We start from the raw sequence: 19,149 nt of genomic DNA on the forward strand, positions 1-19,149 counted from the left end.
AACAAAGTAGTTTCGCTTTCACAACGAAACACAGCGGGCTTGAGTGAGTGGCGGCGGGCCTGAGTGAGGAACGGCCGGCGAGTTAGAGTGAGTGGCGGCAGGCTTGAGAGCGGCGCGGCCGGTGAATTCGACAAAGGAGTGTTATGCAAATCTTCCCACATCGTGACGTAGACATGTGGGGGCGTGTTAGAACGAGCCGTTTTAGGTAGGCGTGGTTGACTCTTAACTTTTATAAAGAATATCTCTTTGGATTTGAGACTTTAGTCTTTGCAACTTTACAGATCTTCTTTATGCACCAAGAGCTTGTAACACTTCAAAGAGAAAGGAAAAATTGAAATCGCATCATATGACCCCTTTAAAGGCATAGTTCACCCCAAAAAATGAAAAGTCTGTCATCATTTACTCAATCATATGTTATTTCATAGCAGTATGACTTTATTCTTCAGTAGTGGATCACAATATTATAAATATTATATTTCATAATATTTATTTTGTGATCACGAGGGTGAGTGAATGATAACAGAAGTTTAATTTTGGGTGAACCATCCATTAAAAAAAAAAAGCCGAAGAAAAATAATCCTGAAAACAGGTGAGTTATTTCACTGTCAGTACCCTGCCCATGTATTCTGGCACACCCAAATGTCGACTGGTTTCCCAGAGCAACGGTCTAGAGTGGGCAGCTGCCATACATCCTGAGAGACACACGGACAACGTTCCCTTGGCAGGAATATTTGCCCCTTGTCAATGCTGCTTTACTGGACAGCACACACTCTGTGTAGCGGCATATGGCAGGAAAGCATATGGTCGTCTTGTTTAACAGAATATTACATATGGTGATAAAATGATAAAGCAAATATGGTGCTTACAGGCTCCTAACTGACGAAAAAGACATTCCAGAAAATATGGGATAACTCTATAAAAATCCAAAATTTTTCCAAGAGTATCAGAAGCCTTATCCAGACCACTACCACCAACACCGCAGACACACACACAGACAGAAGGGAAAAAAAGAAAGAAAGAAAAAAAGAAAGGACATAGTCACACACACTGTTTGCCAGCACACTCATTCCTTCTACGCTGGCACTTCCAATAGGAAACTGACAGTATTATATGACACCATGGAATGTTCTGAGGTTCTGGCTGGCGAAGTTGAATTAAATCCTACAACAATGCCGTCTTTTGTTTTAATTTCCCCTACATTTGAGTCCATGGGTTCCTAATAGCACATATAATAATGAAGAGATTCAGAGCCACAGTTCTTTATCTGCACTCACAAAACTTGGATTTTAAAACTAATATGCTAAGAGTATTGTAGTATTAAAAGAAAATGTTTTTTTCTCGCTTATGGACTTTGAGTGACACCCCCTTGAAAGGAGACATAGAGGTTTAGAGGACTGCATGTTTTCATTATAACATGTCAAATTACGGGTAGACTGCTTAAAAAAATGAAAAATTAAAGTATGTACACAAATTGTATGACATGGAAAAAACGGAGAGGCCACATGTCATGATAGCAGGCAATTCTACTGTAAACAAAAACCAGCAGTCAGCAAATCAGAGATAAAAATGATTGCATTCAACATTGCACTGATGAAAGTTATCCGCGTGTCCCTGGGCTTTAACTGAGTAAGTGACTTGGAAGCATTATAAGAGGGACTATGGCACCTGCCAAGTTTTTATTTGATTTGAGGGATAATTTTCATTCTTAAGACATTTTGGTTATCTTGGACTATTCCAAAAGTACTTTTATTACCCCACGTACAATGGCTTAAACTGTCCGAGCGCTGTCTTTAGATTATGAGTAAATGATGATAGGGTTTTCATTTAAAATTACCCAAGTGCAGCCAAAACCAAGAAATGTCACTGTCATATATTAATCAGAACAAAATATTATTTTAAGAGAAAGAGAAAAAGAGACACTATATGACTGTATAACAAAAGCTTTATTATGAGTTAAAAAATTCACAAAAATCAGAAGAATGTGTAATAAAATGAATAGTGTGTGTATGAGAAATGGACAGTATGTGTGAGAAATGGAGAAGTCTACAACCTTGACATTTTTAACAACCCACATTATAGAATTAAAAGCTATCATTAAAGTATTAGCAAATTAATAATTGCATTTACATTTAGACTAATTAACCTGTTAATTTACTACATCATCCGTTTCAATCAATTTTATATTCCATTTTATTTTTCCCTCCATTAAAAACAAAAACAAAACACACATACACAAACGTAATGAACAAACAAATGCCTGATTCTCACTAAACATCTCCATGGAATTTTCCACAGACATCTTAAGTGCCCTAGAAATCCAGTCCTTGATCGATTACAAAGAAACTCCCTCAGAGAGTCATGGGATGAAGGGAAAATAATTTGATTTCATACATAAATAAATTCTCCTTATGTGCATGGAAATTGCTTTCAGTTTCTGTTACGATCTCAGGCACATTATCAATTTAACCACTAACAAACTGAGTGAATCTGTCATTGCTTAGTCTTTAAATGGAGATTAACATGAAAATAATCTACTACAGGGCATACTGCCAAAGACGTCATGTAAAAATCTACAGAAATACAATTTTATAGTCCTTTTCCTTTGGTTTTATGTTGCTTTGAAGTGAAAAATAGTAAAGAGTTGCAAGAGGATGGATTAATGATTAAGTTGTCTTTTTCGAACTTGTCCTAATATGAGGGGATTTGAAGCTTGTTTTGGCTGCACTTGAGCTTCAACCACACAGCAGGGCAGAGATGAGAAAAGAAGAGCTTTGAGAAGAACAGAATCACAGCGCATTAAAAACAAATCTACTGAGGGAGCCAGCAGCTTAGGAGAGCCAAGACGATTAAAGGGTCACAGGTTATCTGACAGGTGGCTCATACCTGATGATGCCTCGAACCTCGTCTCTGAGGGGATATAATACCTGTCCTCTTTTCCAAAAATGTACGTATTTGATAGTAAAGGGCACCGCCGTCTTCAATAACAACAATCGAGCGCGACATTAAGCCGATCTGAGCATCTTGAGCACGTCACTTCAAATCGGTTTACACAAGGCATTTCTTTAAATACTACTGTCCCTCACCAGATTGAGAGCTACTGTAAAACTGCAAAACATTGTGAGAGAGGGACAAGAAGTCAAGCAGGAAAATGAGGATGATTGCTGTAAACACGAAGGAGAAGATGAGATCAGTCTAAGTGTCCTATTGGTACAGTAACAGTTTCAATGAGGGTTCAAACCAAACACCCTGTAATCATGCAGGACAGCGGCAGAGAAAACAGCACACTACCACCTACATTCTAATGATGACAATTTAGAAAACCAGGCAAATTTCTGCACATTCCGCTTTTCAGCGGAGAAAACGTCTCAGGTTACTTATGTAACCATGGCTCCCTGAGTAGGGAACGAGACACTGCGTCCTCTAGAATGATTAAGTTGTCTTTTTCGAACTTGTCCTAATATGAGGGGATTTGAAGCTTGTTTTGGCTGCACTTGAGCTTCAACCACACAGCAGGGCAGAGATGAGAAAAGAAGAGCTTTGAGAAGAACAGAATCACAGCGCATTAAAAACAAATCTACTGAGGGAGCCAGCAGCTTAGGAGAGCCAAGACGATTAAAGGGTCACAGGTTATCTGACAGGTGGCTCATACCTGATGATGCCTCGAACCTCGTCTCTGAGGGGATATAATACCTGTCCTCTTTTCCAAAAATGTACGTATTTGATAGTAAAGGGCACCGCCGTCTTCAATAACAACAATCGAGCGCGACATTAAGCCGATCTGAGCATCTTGAGCACGTCACTTCAAATCGGTTTACACAAGGCATTTCTTTAAATACTACTGTCCCTCACCAGATTGAGAGCTACTGTAAAACTGCAAAACATTGTGAGAGAGGGACAAGAAGTCAAGCAGGAAAATGAGGATGATTGCTGTAAACACGAAGGAGAAGATGAGATCAGTCTAAGTGTCCTATTGGTACAGTAACAGTTTCAATGAGGGTTCAAACCAAACACCCTGTAATCATGCAGGACAGCGGCAGAGAAAACAGCACACTACCACCTACATTCTAATGATGACAATTTAGAAAACCAGGCAAATTTCTGCACATTCCGCTTTTCAGCGGAGAAAACGTCTCAGGTTACTTATGTAACCATGGCTCCCTGAGTAGGGAACGAGACACTGCGTCCTCTAGGGGTCGCTATGGGGAACGCCTCGTCGTGACCCGTGTCTGAAGCATACATTGAAAAAACACCAACTCGTTGGCCGGCGACAGCCATGACGTCACTACCGGTGCGACTATAGTATAAATAGGTGCCGGGAGCACACATCATTCACTTCTTCGTCTGAAGCTTGCGTTTCCCATGAAAGGGAACTACAAATTCTTACAATTCGGTCTGTTTGTTTATGTCTTTACTGAATTAAACAAGAATCCCGTGCCGTGCTTTGATTCCAAGTAGGCCACAGGGAAAGCCTGATGTCTCACCCTGACTTTCTCTCTTGGCACCAGACACCAAGGCCCGTGAGGCAGCGAGCGGCGACTCTCTAAAACATCTCCCCGTATCAATGACCATCTCTCCTGCTGCCTTGTATCACCGGTGCCCCGAGGCAATTCTTCAAGTCAAAGCCTTGCTTTATCAACCGCTGGATTTAACAAGACAGCTCTTTTTATGCTTATTGGCTTCTCGAGCGGTAATGGATTTTCTCAATGAGTCACTCTTTTCTTTCTACAGGTTTCACACTTTTTCACAGGGCTTCTGGGCTCGTCTCCAGGCCAGATCCTCTACCATTGACTTTGATTTCCTGAGGTAAGTGATCCATCGCTCTAGGCCCAATGAGCATTGCCTGAAATCTGGCCTTACTTTGGCTCTCTGTGCCTGATATTGTACACTCTAATGCAAAGTGAAGTAGCACGTCTAAATAGCCTGTCAATTCCCCCCACCCTCCGCTCTCTCCGGGCTTCCAAAAATCCCCAGCTGGGACTCATTTCTAGCATGCTCGGGAACGCAAACGATACAGCGATATTAAGGAGCATTAAACTACTTGATGACATTTCAGTCGCGTTGATGAAGACTGGCATTCGTTCTAGCAAACGGCCGACAGCTGGCAGATGGGCGTGAGGTGATTGTCTTTTTTTGCGAGACAGGGACAAGGAGAACTTAAAACGGGAACTTTTTCTGGCTTAGGATGCGTCTCCGTTTCTCACCGAGTGAGCATGTGTCTGTGCTGTACCCTCACTTCTTGAAAATTATATGATAAAAATACAGTTTAGATTTGCTCAAATCCACACATCCAGCAGCTGATGGCGGGTACATTAATTGTTAATGACAAAGGCAACCTTCACTCTGTGTGGTTTCCTGCCAACATTCTGGATCACTTACCAGGACCTCTTGTCCTGATGCAATTCAAGATGTGTGAAAACAGAGCCCACATTGTAGCTTAAGTGACCCTCTCCGCTGCTCATCCCCGGCGTGTGTGCTACGGGGTGTCTGTTCCATGACAGGAAAGAGTAAACCTGGGCCAAATCATAGGAAATTCATCAAATCTGGTTCTTGGAGCTGCATCTTTCAAGCCCTGTTTCCTTGCCATATGATCTCTATAAACCAAATCACTGTTGGCTCCCTCATAGGCCGGCAGGCGCCTGGGGCAGGAACATAATGAAAGCCAAATGCAAGTGACAATAGAATAGGAAACCTCCACCTTTTTTCGTTTTTCTTTCTCGACTTGGACTGAATTTTTTGTTTGTGTTGAGACATTTCTTTCCAGACATGTTTGAGGAGAAACCTTTCAGGTATCAGGTTTCACGCTGGATTTAAAAAAAAAAAAAGACAAACAAAATATATGCTGGTTTATTTTTGAAATGTGATTAAATTTGATGCAGGGCACACAATTGAAATTGATAATTTGACAGCTTAAAAACATGTCTTTTTCTGAAACCAGTGCTGGAAAACATCTCTTAGTTACTGTATTTGTTCAGTTTAAATGTTGTTAGATTCAGTTAGCATCTAACACAAATTCACTTAGGGAGGCGTGACTCCCTCCCTAACCCTGAAAGAGCAGCTCTTGGGTATCCTATCCTTGGCACACGTGTGTCCCTGACGGTCTGTTCTGGTTTCCTGAGATGAAAAGACAGGAGAATATCCGCCTGTTAAAAGGTTTTAAGTATGATTTGGTGCATCCTGACAGTGGACACTATTCCAGACTTCTGACATTGGCTGTTTTGGAACAAAAATACTCATATCCAAATACTGCACAATATACTCCGTAAACATAGAAGAAAAAAGAATAAATGAAATTTGCAGGGCTCAACATTGATGGCACGGGGTCAGTGACAAAATTACTTCTCATAGTACTCTTGGAAGCATCAATGTCAATATAAATGTTGACAGCTACAAACCAATCAATAATGATTTGCATCATTACGCCAGAGTTTCCAGAAAATTTATTTATTAATAGTTCAAATACAAGTTACAATATTATAGCTTTCTCATTTCTAGCTTATCTTTTACAGATGGAGGGGAAAATAGTAAACAATTCTTTTTAAAGAAAACATATTTTTTATATATATATATGAATATAAACACACACATACTGAGCAAGTAAAAAAAAAAAAAAAAAAACATTACTGGCCCAACTGGAAAAAAAAAAAAGCACTACTGTTGTTATTGTAATAAAACCTATTGTTGAATACTACTTTGCAGTGTATTTGCACATGTTGACAAATGTATTGGGAAAAAATACATGCACAATTCACATTGGGAAAACTGAAGATGGTTGTGCAAACAAACAAACAACTTTAATAGTATTTTATTGCTTAACTATTAAAACAAAAGATGAACACAACTCTTAAGCTGGAATCAGGAATCATGGCAGCAACATACCACAGCAATGATAATGAATGTCTTCTGAAATCAAAGTCTTCTGGTGAGGTTCACAGACACAGGGATTTTTGAAAGCACTCCTGCCTCAGTCTCAGACTCCAGTCATTCAGTTCTAATAGTTCTATCTTTTATGACACAGCACACACATGAGCCTCCACTGATCAGTAGTAGTGACGGTGAACTTCAAATACTGTTCTTTACTCATCTGCATGCAAATGTATGGGTGGAAACTACAGCTGAGTGGAGAATACCGGAGATGATGAATATATTTGCCTTTCTACAATGCACATCAGACCGCCAATTCTTTATATCACAAGGGGCAGAAAAAAAATCAATTGTTAATTAAAAGTAAGTTTTTGTAATTTAAATAATGTCATTCAGTTTTATTATTATTATTTTTTATTATTTTTAACATTTGGGACTTCATATTGATTCAGATTTCACTGAATAACAATGAAATCGCTTTTTATCAAGTTTAATTGCCTACAGGTTATGCAGAAATCTGAGAGTAACGCTTTATTATAAACCCTATAATACTTCAGCAATCATACGTTTCTGATTAATGAATCGGCAAAGCTCCACAAATGTTTTTAACCACTACGAAGATCAAGATAAATTTATTTGGCAAATTGAAGCAATTCCCTAGCCAACATCATGTAATTGTTTCCTTATTTGACCAGGCAGCTTAAAGCCACAATAAAAAAAAAAAACTATCATAAAACCATAAGGATATTTTCAGGCAAATGCAAACCTTAATGTAATAGCACAATAAGATATGTTGTGTTTTGCCTGTACATGTTCCTGTTCACCAGATTAAACTATACAAAAAGAGTTTATACAGTATATATATTACATTACATACTGTACATAAAAATACTGTATAACAACAACAACAATATAAAAAAACTAAATAATAATAATAATAATATATGAACTGTTGCACAGCCTGTAAGAAGAAATAACCACTCAATGAGAGCTTTGAATGTCAAACGCTCATTAGCGGTCAAACCTGAAACCCTCATCTCTTTTGATGCTCTCTAGAGATGAAACTGAGAACATTGAATGCTTTATTCTTTTAACCTTATTAGTGTAATTGATTTCTATGCCAATGTTCTGGCATTACTGGAAATTCTACCAGAAAAACTCTAAAAAAAAAAAAAAAAACAATAAGAAAAATATGGATCAGTGACTAAATGAAGAGAATGAAATGTGATGCTGTAGTTTGATATAGCAGTCTGTAAAGGTTAAGTCATGATAGCGGGCACACTTACGGGTGGGAAAGCCAATCACAATAAACTCTGTGATGATAAGTAGTCCGACAGAACACTAATAGGACTGCAACCGCATTTCATGACGTCTTCACCAGAACGAGTCTTGCAGAGGGAGGCTCTGGAAAAATCCCATTGCCATTTAGTAAACTACTAAAGTTTTAAAAACCAAAAGCTTAATAAAAAACAGACCGAAGAGCAGCACGTCCCCATAGAGAGAGAAAGAAAGGTAGAGTTTTAAGCTTACAAATTTCTGACACTTCAGAATTTAAGCTCCATTTTCGCAAATATATAAAAGCCACAAATCATCGGAAATACTAAATATGTTAGCGATACTTTCCTAAACAAACAAAACCATTTAGTAGCTTTAGTGCTGTGATTTTGTATGAAGCATCAAATGGATTTTGCAGTTGCACAGAGGCCACTATTCAGCAAGAAAGCCACAACGATGACAGCAATTCCTCAAAATACATGGGTAGTCAATAATGTAACAAATTTATTTCTAATGTAGCTACCATAAGAGTTGTATTCCACACTTTTATGCTTGATGCATTTTAATAGCAGATTTTTTAAAAGCCTTTTTTTCTTTCAGAGCATCTAGCAATTACAGCAAAATTAAAGTTGAAATGATTTTATCTAATGATCCCTAACCTCTGAAAACAAATTACTGAAATTGATATTCAGGCTGTAGAGTTAACTATCCTAACTTATAGTTAATAAGAAAATTAGAATCCCTATTAATTGAAGAACAGAATCTTTTCTCCTGGATCGACCGTCTTTCTTTTAACAGTGGACATTAATGTATCTGTCCCTGTATATAGAGATGTAAATGTATGGGTGATATTCATGAAATCTATCACAAATACTGAGTTACGTGTAATGGAGCCTGTTTTCCTTCAGTGCTCCACCAATTTATCTATAAAAGACTGCCACAATGTGTTTGAAATCGAAAATGTAATGGTAGATGGAAGATGAAATCAATCAAGGACATTGGCATTTAAATAGAGAAGTACATGTGTAACTGAACAAAAACAAGAAAACCACAAACGAACTGTAATAATGTAAGAACATTATTAGACACAATAAAAAGACCTTTCCCTGTTCATGGCCACGTTATCTATGGAGTGTTTTCGTAGGTTTAAATATTTCCCAGCTATTAGGTAAGGAGTTCTGAGCGAACCATTATCGACAGAGCTGTCTTTGTGGACTGACATGTTTTCACTCTTAGAAAACTACGTAAGTGATTTACAGCTGGGAGGTGATGCTGTCTTCACAATTATGTTTATGAGATTCAGAGATGCCAGATCCTCGCTGAGCTCTCGTGCCATTGTGGTGATTCTAATCACCAAAAGCTTCTGGAATGTCCTGTAATAAGATATTGATAATGCACCTCCTCCTGGTTGAAACAAAGCTATTTAATAATCCGCGTGTACTTAAAGGAGCCCGTTCACAGCATTTGCATAGCCAAATACAGGGTATTAATGACTGGATCCATGCCAGCAAAGCCGTCACAAGGCTGAGCATCCTCCTTTGAAGCCTCATCGCTCAGAAAGCTTTTTACAAAATGTTTGAAGTGTCTGTCTGTGTAATAATGATTTATAATTCTCTTGAACTGATGCAAAATTTGCTGGTAAAAATCATTTAAAAAATAAAATAAATTGTGCCCAGAGGGTGAGGCTGGGTTTCAAAAGGAGATCACCCAGGAGCGGCAAATTATTTAATAAGCCACCAGTATCAGAATGGCTGGATGGAGGGGAGCAGGATGAGGCATTTCAAAGCGTGTCTAATTAAAATCAGTTTATTAGCACGTCAATCTTTTCAAATGCAATGCCACAACCGAATATGAATGCTGGGAGAAAAAAAACCCCCCAAAAAACAAAACGCATGGACTGAACAGACACTGCAGCTCACATTAAGTTTGTGATATTTTTGGATGATATAGATTTACAATTTTTCTTTTCTATTGCACTTGCCAACCATGCACTACTTTCAAGTACATTTTTGTGTTATTAAAAAGATAAAACAAAAATGTATTTTAATTTTAGAAGGACAAAAAAAAAAAGGAATTAACCACCACAACCCCATCCTTCTCCCTTTCTCTTATTCCTCAGGGAAACAGTAGATAAATATTTAAATTCACTTTCATCAGTGTGACTGCATAGTGATTATCGAAATCTGAAAGCATGTTTGGTTTAATTTTCGTGCGGGATGCGGGTTGAATTTCTTGGGAGGTAACAACAGTAATTCTGGCAGCTTCACGTTTTTATAATCATACTTACATTTATGATTATGGAGGAGGAATGAGACATGAAAAAGGAAAATGACACTGGAACGGCATAAGATGCCAGTAGCCTGTAAGTGCTGTAACAAAAAGGGCCAGTAAATTGTCAATTTATAAGAGCCCACTTTTCAATGGCTTGCCACTTACGCTAGGAAGGAGCAATAGTGCACTCTGAAAAATAGTTCTGCACCTGACAACAATACACTGAGTCCAGTGGGTTGCACCTCTCCAATTCAGCAAGTACTTTTCTTATCATCATCTTCGTGTAAAACAGATCACCATATTCACAGAGGCACAAAACATAATGACGACCTTGGAGCCGATGAAGCAGTTGCCACCTTATGGAAAGATTATACAGGAAAAAAAAAAACATGTGCCCCTGTCCTTAAAAGGCTTTAAAAATTAATAAAAATAATAAAATCATGAAAATTCTTTATATGCTCATTATCCATTTACTGTGCAATGCCTTAACCAAAAGAAGTGGAATTGAGAGAACATATGGCTTTGTGATGAAGAGATTCATTTGTGTTAAATCTCTAACTGCGCATTTCCTCCACCAAACTACTGAAAGGGTAAACGGAGAAAAAAAAAAGACAAAACAATCTGTTTGTACAATGGAGTGACATGATGATCATAACACATGTATTTGTTTCTTTTCACCGTAATCTCATAGTAAATGCTCCAGAGGGTCCCAGAGCACCCTCCCCCAGACAACACATGTTTACATTCAAGTGTCGCTTTGGCATTTACATAAATATATTTCTAACCCAGAAGGGAGGTGGTAACAAAGCGGCTGCATCTTGGAGGACTCTAATCCCAAGAAATGCACCATACCCTCTTTCTTCAGCTTTCTACTTTCATGTTAAATTCATGGTTCTGGAATGCGCTTTAGCCAACACACTAGATCCTCTGTGGCTGATGTCCCTTGTGTTACGGTCTCAAAAAATGCTTATGATTTCACAGTTGGGATGGGGGAGGCCTCTTTAAAAAAAACTAAATACAAATCATCTTCCTCCCAAGCACACAGAGGGACCTAAAGTAAGCAAAGGTCAACAAAACCATGTCTTTGTTTATCCTTGTGCAAGTATCACAGTCCCAAAAGCAAACAGTCTGTTTAATTCAAGTGATTATCAAAGACAAATAAGATCAAGTGGGCCCATCTAAGGAATAGATTATGGCACAGAAGGATTAAAAAGGAATACATGAAACAAGATAATGTGTGTTGCAGATGCTAAGTACTATAGAGATGTTTACTGGTTTAAAAACACAGGGTGACAACTCAGGGTTTAAAAATGAGGGTGACCTGATGGCTCAGAGCCAGTGTGAGAGTGTTTCAGGAAAACTGTCATTTTCACCTGCCCAGTTGGGTCAGTACTCATCAAATCTTATATTTATAGATCTTATGCGTTTTCTATCTCTCACTAATTTAATTTTGAAAACCACAACTTGTGATTGTTTTAGAAACATCAGAAATAATGGGATGAAATTAGTTATTACATATTTAACTATGTTATGTAGTTTTACAAAAAAAAGTGCTTATTAATGTATAGCTGACATGGAGTTATATTATATCTGTATAATATCTCCTAAAATAATTCTTGTGTATATTTTAAAAAAAATATTAAAGAAACATATTCTGATTTTTGCTTACCCTGCCAACCTTTTTTGAATATTTGTTATATTCAAAAAGACTCCTTTGTTCGAAAACAGTGGCACATTCATTCCCATCACAATTGCATAAATGATTTTATTAAAAAATATATCCTAGTGAATACTATATCACAGAAACACATAGAATACATAGAATACTATATTACAAAAAACAGAAGTTTGACTTTGCAAAGAAAAAATTAATTATTTTTTAAACATCAATGAACATAAAATTTTAATTTTCACATCAATGCTGGCCAGAAAAAACAAGAGATAGCTCCGGGCAAGCAGGACATTCTTATTGTTGAGCTCTTATTTACTACATTATAACTACATTCTTATTGTTGAGCTCTTATTTACTACATTATAACTACATTCTTATTGTTGAGCTCTTATTTACTACATTATAACTACATTCTTATTGTTGAGCTCTTAACAAGACAGCCAGAACCGGCAGCTATAGAAACGCTAACAGAGCGCTCCCAGTCACTGTGTCGAGATAACAGCAGATCACTTCCTACAGGACGAGATTTTCAAAACGAGCGATTTACTAAAAGAAACAGATATCTTAGATGTAATAAATGATAATTCATCATCCTCCATTGGAAATGTACTGGGGTTGTGAAAAATGCATGAATTACTAATTAATGAGGCATTCTGAGCAGATTTACATATTCATAAAGGTGCGGTTGAGTAATTGACATATGCATGAGAGAGCTGAGTGATGGTTTTGAGATAATAACACGTGCCTTCATAGGAACCTTTATTTTTCTAAATTCTTCAAAAAGCAGAGGGAGTGAAGATGCTTTTAAATTTCCATTACGTATTCATTCTTCCCAAAAGAAATGCAGTCAAATGCTTTCAGAGATAAATACACTGAGGGAATGCAATGATGTGAAACAGTATGTAAAATTACATTTTGTGAAATATTGCCCTATACAGATTCTTCAAAAGTTCATTTAGCAAACGGATGTGCCCAACAGCCATGGTTAGAAATTCTAAACATGTGACTGAATCCTAAAATGAACACACAAATATGCTTTCAAAGACGAGTGAAGGGGGAAAAAGAGAGAAAAATAAAGCATAACAAATACATTTGCAGTAAGCGCTAACTCGCTACATGCAGTCAATCAATCATCGGCAAGCTCGACAAAGTGTGCTGGGTGCCCGTCTAATCCAACGGAGAAAAATGTAAACTGAAATTCAGATGTCAACAAAGCTCTACTAGCTCTAATCCTGTGGCACTTTCCCAAAGTAACACCCATTTCCAGACGTCCCACCTAACAATTCTGATAGGCTATTTCACACTTACTTCTGCCATCTTAAAGATGGCATTTAGTGTTAAGTCGTCTCAGATAGCTGATGAAAGGATCTGATTTATGGCGTCCCGTCGTGCCATGAGGTCAGCTTTTTGGAGACTTACTGCAGATGGGGCGGGTCCAAGAGCGTTTGGACGGGGCGAGCGTGTATGTCACTCGGAAAACGTCTCTGCCATTGTTAGGAGTGCTGGAACAAAAGCCTTGTGAAAGCTGACCCAAATATGGTGCATTAGAAGAGCACAAAAACATTCAGATGGTTCCTAGGCTTTCTTTACAACTATGCACCGCCGAATGACAAGTTCAACAAAAACATGTTGAGTTTTTCACCCGGGCCTATTGTGTTCCCACATTAACTCCAAGCTGAGCTCTTTGAGCTCGTCCAGAGTTGTGTCTGGACTCCATGGGTCTGCAATGGCTCTGTCAGCAGGCTTGGCCTCCGCTGCACTCCACACCGTCTCCTTCAGTGTTCTTTTCATTCTCACTCCCTTTTTTCCCCCCTCTCAGCAACTTGGCTTCCACGCACGCTGAAGCGAGCGATTGATGGGGCAAGAGAGAAGTTAAACAATTAAAGATGGCCCTCTGCGCCAACTGTTTTGTGCATTAGGCGTCACGCTGAGAGGAAGCCTTTGTGCTCGCAGTTATTGTTTGGATGGAAAACCAAAGATCTCATTTCTCAAAGCAGAGGGACTCTCTGTAGCCAGTGTGAATAATATATCAAGGTGACTGGGCATAACAATCATTTGATTCCCACTGGGACTGGATGGATGTAATTATTCCTGGACCGCCGCGTAACTGGAAATGAGGTTTGTGCAACATCTGGTCAAGCGCGGCCAATGGGAGACCAAAAACGAATTGCGAGTATAATGGCAGGTCTCTGTACTTAGCAAAGCGAATAACAGCTGTCCTTATCAATCAGATGCAGATGATCACTATCGCGCACAGGGGGCTTGACGGCAGAGGTGAAGTATCACAAATTAGGCGCAGCTTTAGAAACGCCGAAGTTTGACTTTAACCTTGCAGGACTTTTTGGAAGGCACTTCCGAGTATGGGAGAAGAGTTTTGGCAGAGGAACAGAAAGCCTGGTGGGTCCGCACATCTCGGGATGCTGGTACTCCACACTAATCCATTTTAAACCATCTGTGAAATTAACAAGATTCCTTAAGTCCTTCACCTCCAAGGATTAAAAATGGCCCTGGGTCTGAGCCATCGCATGTACGCATATGTATGCATGTCTGCTATCAGCCCAAACTTCTGAGGCTGTAAATCACACTTTACCCTCTACATGATAGACGGCTTTTGAAAAGGTAACTACTTTGAAGACAATTTCAGCCGAGTCTCTCTCCTGGCGTCTATTCAGATGCTCTTTGAAATCTGTAGAATCTGCACTTTGTGTTATATTACATAAATATGAGCCTTCTTTGTGTGACTTACTCCCCCGGCAATTCAGCACACTCCAAAGTTGAATAGCAACACGACGTGTGGCCCGGCATGCTGCAAAGTATGTCAAAAACAAACCGAACCACTCTAAATATCTAAAAAAAAAAGGAAGGCATTTCAGGGCTCGAACATCTGCTGAATGGCAGTCTGGGCTGCGAGAGGTAAACAAAAGCCATACATAGACAAAAGTTACCTGCAATGTCTCCTTGAACCGTACACATAAACAGCTCAAAAGTGCAACTCTTCAGCCCTGCAGAGTTTCGGCCAAAAGCCGTACAATGAAGTCATGAGTCAAGTCTAATGAGAAAATCAGATAAATAGCAGCTGGGCTCGGGGAAACAGCCCTCCCTGACTGATTCACTGGACTCAGTGGCAATAGCATGGAGCTCAGGAGGAGCCGCCACTTCCAGAACAGTAAAATATTGTTCCAGACGACTCCCTCCAATGTTTAGTCATCAGGTCCATGAAATAACAGGGCTGTCGCCTCCGCACAGCAATACAGTATTAATTATTATTTGCAGCCCAAACACCTACATGTTTGTACTAACACTCTGACAGTTCATCCAAACAGGCCATTTAGAGGCTGCGACATCATTCTCCGTACTTACCAACACCCCCACCTAGCCTTCCCCCGTACGTCCTAACACAGGCTTGTGCGGAGAAGTGCGCCGTATCAGAGGGATTAAATCCCAGTTCCACGGAAATGACAATGATCATGTCTTATTCCAAATTAGAACGTCAACAGCTGCCACATCTGCATGTGCCCAGAGGAGCACAAGGGCAAACGTGCAATGCCAAGTCTGCCGTACGGGCCAAAGATTTGTAATGCAAGCTTTGTGAATTACAATAAGATTTATTGTGCAGCAATATATGTCTAATTTTCCATCTACCGCGGGGCGCTTCAGCAGCAGAGAGCTGACACAGGCGTCTATTATACACACCACAGTTAAAATGTGGTTATTTTACGCATGCTCTCGGGGGAAGGAGCTTACTGTGCACTTTGGCGTTGGACAAAAAATGATTGATGAAGATAACAAAAGGAACACATAAATGGTTTTCCAAAAATGTTTTGAAGTAAGTTCTATTCCAGATCCATGTCTTTTTTTCTACCATGGCAAACAGAACTTAGGCAAATGATAAAAAGCTTCCCTTTTTTATTTCTTCATGCCAAAGCAGGTACTCAACAGATAGTAACTGATAATCTACAGTACTTTTTAATGCCAAATATCACATCAGGGGGACATTAACTATTGAAAACATTACAACACGTCCAGAAATGCAATCAAAATCACTGCTTCTATTCAGAAGCATTTATTTACTGAACAATTACATTTTGCTCTAAAATTCATCAGTAATTATTCATTACAAAGAGCTATGTCAAAGAGGTGAGGCTAGCTGGGAGCAAAAAGAGAGATCCCAGTGGCTGGAATCCAAAAGATGAAAAAACTCCTGCAGTTTAGAGGGCTTGGTTTCCACCAGGACTTCCACCCTATTCCTGGCAGATGCTGCAGTCAGTCAGCAGGAGCACATATACATTAAGAATACCCTCTACACATTTGCTTGATGTGTTTAGGAAGACACATCAAGGTATACATAGATGGTCCCTTGCACTTACTCTAAAAGATTTACGAGCCAGCTCTTAACATCTATCCTTATTGTGAAACAATGATGGACCCTTGGGAGGAAAACAAATCCCAGTTACCTTTGTTAACCATTCAGTTCTATACTGAAAATGATGAGATATGTGGCTATTTTGTTCTGCATTTCATTCATTCATGAATAAATAAATATAGCCTGACCTATTTCTCAAAGAAATTAAGGATGCACTGATATTTCTGTCTAAATTTCTGTTTAATGCGGAAAATTATTTTCATATCATTGTTGATAATTAATAAAATGGTCAATAGTAAAATCCTACATTTTTTGTCTAAATAAATCAAAAGGTTATAGTAAATGGCATGATGCATGAAATATAAGCTCATGGTCAACATGTCCAGTTGTTTGTTGCCAAGGAAACATTTGTATAGAAGTCTGACAAATTAGAGAAGAATGTCTGTGTGCAGCACCATATTCCTTACATTTCATGCCAGAACAAAAGAAAAGGAAATGAGCATGTGCTTTCAGCTTTAAAATTAAAATATCCACCGAAGAAAGTGTGCGTGTTCTTTCCAATTCCTAAATAAAAAAAAGCTACATAACTGCACCCTTATCCGGAGCTGGAGGACTTCACTTGCAAGCTGAAATTGGTGAGTTGTTTTAAACAAGACAAAACAACTTGCAAAAAATCCAGTGAATGTAAAGGGATAAAAGGTCATTTTCTAATGGCAAAAAGTAGCTATTCCTTGTTTTAAGTATAAACTTTTATAAAATTCTCTAAAATCAAAATATTATGTTATTTACTTCAAGTAAAACTTATTTTAAAGGGGTCATATGACGTTGCTAAAAAGAACATTATGTTGTGTATTTGGTGTAATGCAATGTTTTTATGTGGTTTAAGGTTAAAAAAACACATTATTTTCCACATACTGTACATTATTGTTGCTCCTCTATGCACGCCGCGTAAAAATAAACCCATGTCTGCATTTGTGATCGGAGAAACGACAAACAAACAAGCGCTACACTGTTTAAAACTCAAGTTTGAATCATCAGTGGCAAATTCTTTAAATATAAAAAATGTGAGTCAGAAGCGCCAGACTGTCCTTGCAAAGTTGGAACTGCCCCACTTTATAGAACAGTCTTTGAGCACAGACCCATTGTAGGCTATGCAGAACTGCAGGTTCAGGAAACAGTCCTCCATAAAATGCGTCACACACTGCGGGCTAGAGTGAGCGGCGGCCAGCGGGCTAGAGTGAGGAACGGCCACATGTGACGAACCCCGGGCTGGACTCCGCTTCGTCCACGGTGAAAGCCGATCCGGCGATCCACAGCGCGAAGTTGATAGGAGTAATAGGAGATAGGAGGGCGTGGACAAGTCTTAACTTATATATATATATATATATATGAATTTCAGACTAAAATTTAGTCTTTGCAACTGAGCTTGTAACACTCCAAAGAGAAAGGAAAAATTTAAATCACATCATATGACCCCTTTAAACAAGGTACATTTACTGGAAAACAAAATAAAAATAATTCTTTCTAGTGTACATCACGTTGCATGTTTAATGCATTGAATGCTGTTCACTTGTGCTTTTGGAAATAAAAACAGTTATTTTCATTTTTGACCCTCTAACCATTTTACAATCTAAAAAATGAATGAAGCAAATAAAATCAAAGCTGATGTTATGTCCATTTTACTAATTCCTTAATAAAATACTGTAGAAGATCAAGTGCATTGCATTGTGGGATACAATAATCCATGCAGTAAGCGCTGCTGTACACTGTGCGTTTTTGTCTTATTCCAGAACCAAGCCAGACCTTGATCAGCTAAACATAAGGACTTTAATGCCTCAGTTTCTATGAGGTTGTGCACTTTCTATGGGGTTGACGCCTTTCAGCTCGAGAGACCGAAGAAATAATAAAAAAAAAACTCCAACATTTCCAGTCAGTGGAATATGACCGAAATGGACAGCTCCCTTGTTAGTGCACTAACTAGGCCTACTGAACTAGGAAACTGACTGAGACACCTGTAGTATTTTTGCATACAGCATATTAGCATACTCTGACTGCACTGTCTACATAGTATGCCCAATATATACAGCAGCAAGTGTAGTATGCTTTTGCAAACATAGGCCCAAGTCCCTTTAAGCCTAGGCTTAAGGCATGTCAGTTCAGGGGGGATATTCATAACGTCCTTGATGTTATGAAGCACATCGACTATCTAGTTAAAAGATCGAATTCTGTGTAACTATATGCCAGAATTACGTTTCAATAACATTTCAAAGAGGGATAAAATCTGACAATAATTACATTAAAAATTGCCTCTCAAGGTGAACTCGGAAAAAAAAAATGTAAATATGAGTAGACCACTTTTAACGTTAACATATAACTCATTCAATACAGTTTGTTAAGCAATGCTTATATATATATATATATATATATATATGCTTCTATAGAGACCACTAGGCTATTTATCGTGATTCAACTCAACTGATTTTAATGGCCAAATTCACCAAAAGTTTCCGTAACTGGACAATACGAGACAATTACTATACGTCTAACAATCAACTAAACCATATTCAAAACGTATCCATCTGCAATTTCCCATTACGGAAAAACAGCCCTTGTCGTGTTATATGACCGTACCCACCTGCACGCTCTTATGTTCTCCCGCGTTCACAGGTCCACGTGCTGCTGAAACGTTGTTGGCGTTGTACCCAAG

General features: G+C 38.6%; 1 long non-coding RNA gene across 1 annotated transcript in view; it reads right to left on the reverse strand.

Moving 5' to 3' along the window:
* Positions 1 to 19,149, reverse strand: part of LOC107750652 (uncharacterized) — a 65,190-nt gene extending 46,041 nt beyond the window's left edge. The window contains exon 1 of the long non-coding RNA XR_001641165.1: positions 19,078 to 19,149. This is a non-coding gene — a long non-coding RNA (uncharacterized LOC107750652). The remainder of the gene's footprint in view (positions 1 to 19,077) is intronic.

Source organism: Sinocyclocheilus rhinocerous, unplaced genomic scaffold, assembly GCF_001515625.1.
Source record: "Sinocyclocheilus rhinocerous isolate Xijiao unplaced genomic scaffold, SAMN03320098_v1.1 scaffold19, whole genome shotgun sequence".
NCBI classification, from domain to species: domain Eukaryota; kingdom Metazoa; phylum Chordata; class Actinopteri; order Cypriniformes; family Cyprinidae; genus Sinocyclocheilus; species Sinocyclocheilus rhinocerous.